Raw genomic sequence first — 9,802 nt, forward strand, 5'->3', positions numbered from 1 at the left:
CTCACTTGACAATACTTCCCATGTCATTCTGTACAGAACATGAGCCGAATTGGTGTAATATCTCTCTTTGGGGTGTTTCAGGGCCCTCTGAAGCATCCCAAAGTTTGCTAGAAATCAAGTTCTTCATTACAATGACTTAGGAAGTTTGGTCAGCAAATATAAAAAAGCTTTAGCACACTCAGTCAGATAGGATTATAGGTCATTGTGAAACAATAGCTTCTCATACAGCTAAAGTAACAATAAAACATTTCAGAACCGATCATTTAAGAGATAAAGAAATTTAAATCTGTTATCAAAGGCAGTTCACCATCTGAAGAAAAGGTGTCATCTTAACAGACAGAAAAGCTAAATTCAAGTTTTGCAACAGACGGAAAAGCAAAATTCAAAGCTAAATAAGTTTTACTTTATTTAAAAGGCAAACTTAATTCAATTTATTTTATACTTCTTTTAAACCATGTACAAAACTCACTTCTCATGGTTCACTTTTCACAAACCTTATCACTTTCTGTACCCATTTCTTTGTTCTTCCATCCTAAAAAGCCACCTGTAGGTCAGACTTACTTCCTTTCCCCTTCACAAAATGCAATTCCATTCCTCATACCTTCTTTACTGAAAACACACTTTGTACTTTCCTTAAGCAACCAAGAATTGACTCTTTCTTTTTTTTCTTTTGGCAAATTGGTCCATTATTAACACTGAGTCAAAAGAAGTTGTTTTTGGCCTCCCAAAGTGCCCATCCCTTTTTATTGAGGTGAGGATATTTCCGAATTTTAAGCAAACAGTTGCTGTGACTGGGTAAAGTTGCTCCAGGTCCATCCTCCAGGAATGGAGGATGTCATTATCGGAATGCCATCCAGTCTTCAAGGGGGATATCAGCCTGGATCTGCTCTGTAATTATTGCAGAGCTCTAATTTGCTTTATCTGTGTCAACAGTTTCCCTCTCTCATGAATATTTACTGGATCAGTGCACTCTTTACCGATGAAGACCCGAGATACCGTTCTGGCTCCTGTGAGCTGTTGCAAGTAATCTTGTATATCATTGGTGTTGCCGTTGGCTGTGATATCAACAAATTCCAAAAGCCCTTGTTTGAAGGGCAGTTGACTGAGGAGCTCCTGAGTCCTTCTGCAGTAGGGGCGGGTTGGGTTGATGAACACGACCACCTTCCCAGACTGGATCTTGCTGTTCACGAATGCTTGAGCCATGCTGCCTCTCCTGGGAGGACGCCTTAACTGCCAAGAACTGACTTTTATATTAGCATTTTATAGATTGGTGAGCATTAATACCAGTGATAATTTCTAAAACCTTTGCTTTCTTAGAACATTTTAGGACGGCACCAAACAAAATGAGGGCAAAATGAGGACTGTAGCCCAGGAGGCAGCATCTCAGATAGCTCTGAGAGACTGCTTCAAAGCGGCAGTGGGGAAGGTCAATATATAAGGTTTTGGTGAATGGGAAGTTCAGTACCATGAAGGACTTATTTTACAAAAGGTTTTTTGTTAGTCATGAGGATATGATGTCACCATAAAGGGATTTAGTGCTTCTCTAGATAGGAGGAGATGCAATGATAGAGACCATAAAGTCTGTTCCTAAAAACATTTTTTAAAAAATCCAATTGTCTCAAGACCCATCTCACCGGATTCCCTGGAGCGTGGAGTGCCTCACTCCACAGCTGTTGAAGGGCAACAGCTATAGGAGCATGGGGTTCACTCTCCATAAAAGTAGATGGCAAACGCCTTTGTTGTTCAGTCACTGGCAGTGCTCTTGGTCAATGCCACTTTGTAGTTGACAGGCGTTTGCTATGACCAGTGCGTTCTCTTAACAGAATCGTTAGCTTTGCCCTGCTTCATTCTGTACTCCAAGGCCAAACTTGCCTATTACTCCAGGTGTCTCTTGACTTCCTACTTTTGCATTCCAGTCCCCTATGATGAAAACGACATCTCCTTTTTTTGGTATTAGTTCTATGAAATCTGTAAGTCTTCATAGAACTGTTCAACTTCAGTTTCTTTGGCATTAGTGGCTGAGGCATAGACTTGGATTACTGTGATATTGAATGGTTTGCCTTGGAAATAAACAGAGATCCTTCTGTAGTTTTTGAGATTGCATCCAGGTACTGCATTTTGGACTCTTTTGTTGACTATGAGAGCTACTCCATTTCTTCTAAGGGATTCTTGCCCACAGTAGTAAATATAATGGTCATCTGAATTAAATTCACCCATTCTGGTCCATCTTAGGTCACTGATTCCTAGAAAGTTGATGTTCACTCTTGCCATCTCCTGTTTGACCACTTCCAATTTACCTTGATTCATGGACATAACATTCCAGGTTCCCACACAATATTGTTCTTTACAGCTTCAGACTTTACTTTCACCACCAGAAACATCCATAACTGGGCATTGTTTTTGCTTTGGCTCAGCCTCTTCACACATTTTGGAGCTATTTCTCTGCTTTCCTCCAGTAGCACACTGGGCATATACCATCCTGGGGAGTTCATCTTTCAGCGTCGTTATCTTTTTGCCTTTTCATAGTGTTGATGCTAGCAGAGTAATGCTCAAAATTCTCCAGGCTAGGCTTCAACAGTACATGAACCAAGAACTTCCAGACATTCAAGCTGGATTTAGAAAAGGTAGAGGAACCAGAGATCACATTTCTAACATCCATAAAGCAAGAGAATGTCAGAAAAACATCTACTTCTGTGTCACTGACTACGCTAGAGCCTTTTACTGTGTGGATCACAACAAATTTTGGAAAATTCTTAAGGAGATGGGAATACCAGACCACATTACCTGCTTCCCGAGAAACCTGTATGCAGGTCAAGAAGCAACAGTTAGAACCAAACATGGAACAATGGACTGGTTCCAAATTGGGAATGGAGTACAAAGAAGTATGTCAAGGCTGTATATTGCCACTCTGCTTATTTAACTTAGCTTCAGAGTACATCATGCAAAATGCCAGGCTGGATGAAGCACCAGCTGGAATCAAGATTCCTGGGAGAAATATCAATAATCTCAGATATGCAGATGACAACACCCTTATGGCAGAAAGTGAGGAGGAACTGAAGTGAAAGAGGAGAGTGAAAAAGCTGGCTTAAAATTCAACATTCAAAAACTAAGATCATGGCATCCAGTCCCATCACTTCATGGCAAATAGATGGGGAAACAATGGAAACAGCGAGAGACTTTATTTTCTTAGGCTCCAAAATCACTGCAGAAGGTGACTGCAGCCATGAAATTAAAAGACATTGTTGCTCCTTGGAAGAAAAAGTATGACCAACCTAGACAGCATGTTAAAAAGCAGAGACATTACTTTGCTCACCAAGGTCCGTCTAGTCAAAGCTTTGGTTTTTCCAGTGGTCATGTATAGATGTGAGAGTTGCGCCATAAAGGCTGAGTGTTGAAGAATTGATGCTTTTGAGTGATGGTGTTGGAGAAGACTCTTGAGAGTCCTTAGGACGGCAAGGAGATCAAACCAGTCAATCCTAAAGCAGATCAACCTGGAATATTCACTGGAAGGACTGAAGCTGAAGCTTCAATATTTTGACCACCTGATGCAAAGAAATGACTCATTAGAAAAGACCCTGATGCTGGGAAAGATTGAAGGCAGGAGGAGAAGGGGGCCGAGGATGAGATGGTTGAATGGCGTCACTGACTCAATGGACATGAGTTTGAGCAAGCTCTGGGAGATGGTGAAGGACTGGGAAGCCTGGTGTGCTGCAGTCCATGGGGTCGCAAAGAGCTGGACACAACTTGAGCTGCTGAACAACTCAAGAAGAGGAAGCAGAAGAGAGAGAGAAGGACACTCTTCCTCTCCCCACTTCTCCTTTTATTATAAAACTGTAGACCACTAATTACTCTGGGGGGCAACTTCTCCCCCTCTGCTTGTAAGCCTCACAAGGGTCCTATCTTTTCTTTTTTTTTTTATTTCAGTCAGCACAGGCTGCCATAGAAATATGGTATAGATGTCTAGAGACACAGAAAGGATCTTGTTGCTAATGCAGGAGACAGGGTAGATGGTATGTGAGAAGGAAGAAATTTTACTGTCTGAGTGCTGCTCACAGGATCTGAAAATTGACATTCTTCTTAATTTGGGGATTTTTCTCCTATGTTCTAAGTCTAACCCTGTTAAAACTCGTCTATAAATTTAGGTTATTCTACCTGTTATTTATGTATTTTTAAAAAATAAATACTTATTTATTATTTATTTGGCTGCAGTGACTCTTAGCTGTGGCAAGTGGGATTTAGTTTCCCGTCCAGGAATGGAACCTGGGCCCACTGCGTTGAAAGCATGGAGTCTTAGTTACTGGACCACCAGGGAAGTCCTCAAATATCTCTAAGCTGGTAATTTTTCATTGCAATGCCTGTTTTATGACTAAGTTTTAAAGTGAAACTGTGAGATCTCTATTGGGATATATGTATTGCTCAGGTTAATTTGTAGGTGAGCTCTATTGAACTGTCTTTTTTAAAAGTGCTTACAAATTAAACAGTTCTAAATATAACCGAAAGTAAGCTAAATGGATTTTGGATTCGTATGACCCAAGAAACATTTAGTATGAAATTAACATCTGGCATTAAAGTTTGTTGTTTGCTTGTTATTTAATAGAGACATGTCATTTAGACACATCACTATTAAGCACAATGTTTTTATGGTACCCGGGTTTACTCAAAGTCAGTAAGTATATTTGTTGTAAAGTTTGTCAGCAAGAAAATTAACTCATGGTCTTTCCTGGAGGCTCAGCAGTAAAGAATCCCCTTACCAATGCAGGAGACGTGGGTTCGATCCCTGATCTGGGAAGATCCCACATGCTGTGGAGCAACTAAGCCCATGCGACCCAACTACTGTGCTCTAAAGCCTGGAAGCCACAATTACTGAAGCCCACGCCCTCTAGAGTGCATGCTCTGCCAAAGAGAAGCCGCCTCAGTGAGAAGCCAGTGCACCTCAGCAAACAGTAGCCCCTGCTTGCTGCAAATAGAGAGTCCGCACAGCAGTGCAGACCCAGCACCGCCAAAATTAAATAAATAAATATTTTTGAAATGTGTTTTTCACTTGCGGTGTACTTTGTACAGTTTTTAGTGATCAATACACTCACTTTCCTGGACAAATTTTACAAGCCTATGTTATCAGTTAACCAGACTCATTTTACAAACAAATTAATCTTAACCTGGCTACGTTTAGGACAAATGAGGGTGATTTAAGAAGAAAGGAATTATGTTTTAATAGATATTAAATTTTAGTTTGGCTGAGATCAGTATCTACTGTCTAAAACTCACTTTTTAAATAGCACTTTTGTCATATTCTTGTAATGTTTAATTGAGTTGTTAGGAAGATATTCTAGGCTTGAGTCTGAAGCTCAGCAGTGTAAGCTATCTTTGGATGCAGATCAGATGCCCATAATCTACAATCAGGTGGTTATATGTCCTAGAAAAAAAACAAGACATCATTTAAAAGACTGTGTCCAGCCTGGATAAATGCCACTTATGAGGTATTCTCAACATCCTGCACAAGGATACTGAAGAGAATCAACTTCCAGGATTTACCCTCCTCCCCTGATCCTTTACTTCCAACTTGCAGCCAGACCAGTTCCTGAAAGCTCTCTGTCAGTGCCAGTGGACACACACTCTGTATTATTCCTTTGGGACAGTTTCTCAGCCATTCACACCTGGCTGAGAGACTACTCGGAAGGGATAACATCTAAGGCTGTAAGCAGAAGTCCTGATGAAACTGCACAGTGAAGTGTGACACAGGAACGTGACATCTGGATAGCTAACTACTGCTCGAGGGAGGGGAATGGCAAGGACTGTCTCAGCCGGGGCTCCAGCCAAGGCCACTAGCCCAGAGTCAAGGGCACCCAAGGGTGAAGAGACTGCCCACTATATTCAGGAGCTCCTTCTCTGTACCCCGAGTTGCCCAAGGGCCAAATCTCAGCCCAGACAGCACCTGCAGCCTGTAAGTTATGGACCAACTGCCCCATGGCTCTGCCTAGTGAGAAGCCCCTTTCTCCATGTCCAGCTTTCTCTGCCTTTCTCCTTGTCCATCTCCTTGTCCATAAGTCAGCAGAAGATAAATTGATACATTTTTCTGAGAACCCTGAACTTTCCAGGATGGAGTTTACCCAGTTAATGAGATCTTTTGATCTCATCCAAAGGGAGATTTGCAGACTTTACTCCCCCACAGGCAGCTAGGGTCCATGCTGACCCAGGGGCTGCCCGAGCCCAACAGGGCCACGCGGGGGGCAGGGGGCGCTGCCGCTGTCCCTGAGGCAGGTCCGTGGCTACAGGATTGTTTAGCAGAGGATATGAAAACACGTGCAGTTAAACCTGTCAGTTATGAAAAAGTGCAGGTGGTGCAACAGGGGTGAGATGAAAATCAGAAAGCATTTCAAGAGAGGTTGATAGAAGCTTTAAAAAATATAGCAGGGGCTTTTCTGGTGGCTCACTGGGAAAGAATCCACGTGCCAATGCAGGGCACATGGGCTCTGTCGCTAATCCAGGGAGATCCCATGTGTCATGGAGCAGTTAAGCCCAGGAGCTGAAACTACTGAAGCCCAGGCCCTAGAGCCTGTGCTCTGAAAGAAGAGAAGCCACTGCATTGAGAAGCGCATCCTGAGAAAAGCCCACACAGCAACAAAAACAGAGCATAGACAAAATATATACATAGGAGTGTGGATCCCTTCTCCCTCGAGGGACAGGCCCTTTTGGCTATGCATTTCGTAGCCCACCCTGCCACAGACATCAGGAGCGAGATTCAGAAAGCAACTGCTAGTCCTCAGACGCCTATGAGCGATTTGCTCCAAGTGGCTTATTCAGTTTTCGATAATAGGGACATGGTTGAAAAGGCTGAACTCTCCCAGAGAAATACACAAAGGGCTGAAATGATGATTGTAGCTTTGTCCACTCAGAGACCACCAGAGGGGAGGTCAGCCTTTGCAGGCCAAGCTGGCCATGGTGGACCTCGAGGCCCACAGGTACCCAGACCAACCCAGGATGCCCTGTGTGAACAGAAGGGCACTGGAGGAGAGACTGGCGGACTCCTCCTTTTATAGACAGCCAGGGGACTGGAGGAGGGAATGCCCCAGACACCTGAGATCCATGGGGCCCCTCGGCCTTGGATGGTTTCCCCACACTGCGGGGCCCCGATGTCACAAGTGGCTCTGCCTACAGCACCGTGTATATAACTAGTGCTGAAGCTTGGGGGGTCACTGAAGTGGGGGCCGAGATGGAATTCCTCGGACACCAGCGCAGTCCTTTCCGTCTTAACCTGAAGGGCTGGAAACTTTAACAGCCATAAAAAATACATAATGGGAACATCAGCACCAACACAGGGCCCGCTTTCCAGGAACCCCCTTCATGCTCCAACAATGGCCAGTGGTTTCTACATCGATTTCTGTGCCTGTCACCTCTCTTTTAACTCAAGGGACTTCCTAGTTACACTCTGATTCTTGAGGGACAAGGGAGCCACCCTTATGACCAAATGATACTAACAAAACTAAAAAATAGATTAACTCTATAACTGAGATAAAAGACTTAATAGACGCTGCAGTACAAAACACTGAGGTTCTGGGTCTAGCTACAAATAAACAGACTGAGGCCTTACGTGATGCTCTTCCAGAGTTCGAACCTGTTTTGAGCTACGTAGCCCAGCTGGTAAAGAATCTGCCTGCAATGCTGTTACAGAAAGGTATGTGTTGGGGGTCCGGGCATGTTTTGTACCCCTCCCTCATCAGACAGACTCCTCAGGTTCTCATGTGGGGCCTCGCCCCAGGAATGTGCACAGAGCCGCAGATGATTCCGATCTGGATCCTGCATTGAGCACCAGGGGTCTTAGCCTCTACTTCTGAGACTGAGATCAGGCCCTGAGGGAGGGAATGGCGCTCTGCTCTGAGTGGGGCTGGACCAGGGCCTGCTGTGTGACCTGAAGGGCATTGTGGGGTGAGCAGAGGTACCCCCTGCTGCTGTGTGCATGAGGCCTCACCAGGAGGGGAGTGTGATCCGAGGGAAAGTGTGGGAAAGTCCCATGTTGGACTCTGTGTGGGAGTTGACCATCCTGAGTCCCTCCTGAGACAGTGGCCACAGGGGACTGTCTGTTCCTCATGGTTAGGGCTTCCCTGTGTGTGTGGTTGGGGCTCAGGAAGGGGGTGTGTTGACCCTAAGCATTAAACAGGATGTTTTCCACTTTCATGATAAAACTGTGAAGACTCATGTATGAAGAAGCCCAGAGGAGGAAAGAACAGGAGTCAGGCATGGCTCTTTCTCTGGTAAGGTCATATTCTCAGTAGATTCTCAGTCTGTCCTTCCTGAATTCCCTTCTCTGGACTCGCTAATCATGTCTGACTCTGAAATATCCTGTCTGACTCTTGTACACCCACACTCACCTGGGGCCTTCCCTCAGGGCCTGTTTTCTCCACTTAGATTCCGTCTCCCCATGACCTGGTGACCTGGCCTTGTGAGGAGGCTCCCCAGGGCGCCGTCCTGGGCAGGGCTTCTCAACCACGGGTTGGAGATGGGGTCTCGGTGCTGTTGGGCAGCAGGAGTTGCTTAGGGCCCATCTGGATGCGTTGTCTGCACTCTGTTAACCAGGGTAGAGAAGCTGTAGGTGGACCTCAGGTATTAACATGTACAGCACATGGTAAAATCTGCCAAAGAGGCCAATGAGGGGAAATCCGTTCTGACTTTTTACAGTACATTTAAAACTAAATGAGTACCTCCTTGAAATCTTAAGTGTTTGGGGATGGAACAGAACATTCAGAAAGAGATGTCAGGGCTGGGGAGTATTTCATTAGACCATCTAATTTAAACTGTAAAATCAGGTTTACTACTTTTTTTTTTCTTTCTTTTTTAACCACGTGATACAGCTTCCAGGGTCTTAGTTCACTGAGTAGGGATCAAACCTGAAACCCTGCAGTGGAAGTGAGGGATGTTAACCACTGGACCATGAGGGAATTCTCCAACGTTACTAATTTTGATTCAGTATTTTCTTAATGGAATAAAGTAATAAATTTTTGATGTTGTTAATAAGTACATACCTAAAATTAATGATAAAAGTCACATTATGATTTTTAAAATATATTCATTTCCTGTACTTTACTTCATTGCTTGAGTGTCTTTTCCCTAGATCTGGCAAGTGGTGGCCACTCTCTGGTTGTGGTGCGCAGCTTCTCATTGTGGTGGCTTCTCTTGTCTTGCAGCCCAGGCTCTAGAGCCTGCTGGCTTCAGTAGATTCACCTCCTGGGCTCTACAGCTCTGGATCAGAAATTGAGACTCAAGGGCTTAGTTGCCCCTCAGCATGTGGGATCTCTGACCAGGCCACAACCCACATCTCTTGCATTGCCCAGTGGATTCTTTACCACTTACCCATAGGGAGGCCCACATATTTTTCAATACAGGTATTTTATAAAGATTGGAAGAAATCTGTATTGTATTTTCTGCTTGTATTCCTTTTTTTTTTTTTTTGAACTAGAATAAGATAATGCTGGGGAGTTCCCTGGTAGTTAGTGGCTAAGAGTGTGCCTGCCAATGTTGGGTGCATGGGTTCCATCCCAGGTCCTGGAAGATGCCTCAGAGCAACTAAGTCCATGGGCCACAACGACGGAGCCTGTGCCCTAGAGCCCGGGAGCCATTACTATGGAAGCCCGCACTCTCTAGAGCCTGTGCTCCAGAACAAGAGAAGCCACTGCAAGGAGAAGCCCAGCACTGCAGCTGCAGCTAGAGAAAGCCCACTCACAGCAAGGACCCAACATAAGCAAAATAAATGAGCTTGAAAAAGAAATAGAATGTTGACAAAGTTAGTGAATGAAGAAGTAAAATAAAG

The 9,802-nt window shown here is 44.3% G+C and overlaps 1 pseudogene; it reads right to left on the bottom strand.

Annotated features, from left to right (window-relative positions):
- Window positions 1-894: 894 nt before the first annotated feature.
- On the bottom strand, window positions 895-1,203 carry LOC138096710 (glutaredoxin-1 pseudogene; annotated as a pseudogene).
- Window positions 1,204-9,802: the final 8,599 nt, after the last annotated feature.

Source organism: Capricornis sumatraensis, chromosome 20 (assembly GCF_032405125.1).
Source record: "Capricornis sumatraensis isolate serow.1 chromosome 20, serow.2, whole genome shotgun sequence".
Classification (NCBI taxonomy): Eukaryota; Metazoa; Chordata; class Mammalia; order Artiodactyla; family Bovidae; genus Capricornis; species Capricornis sumatraensis.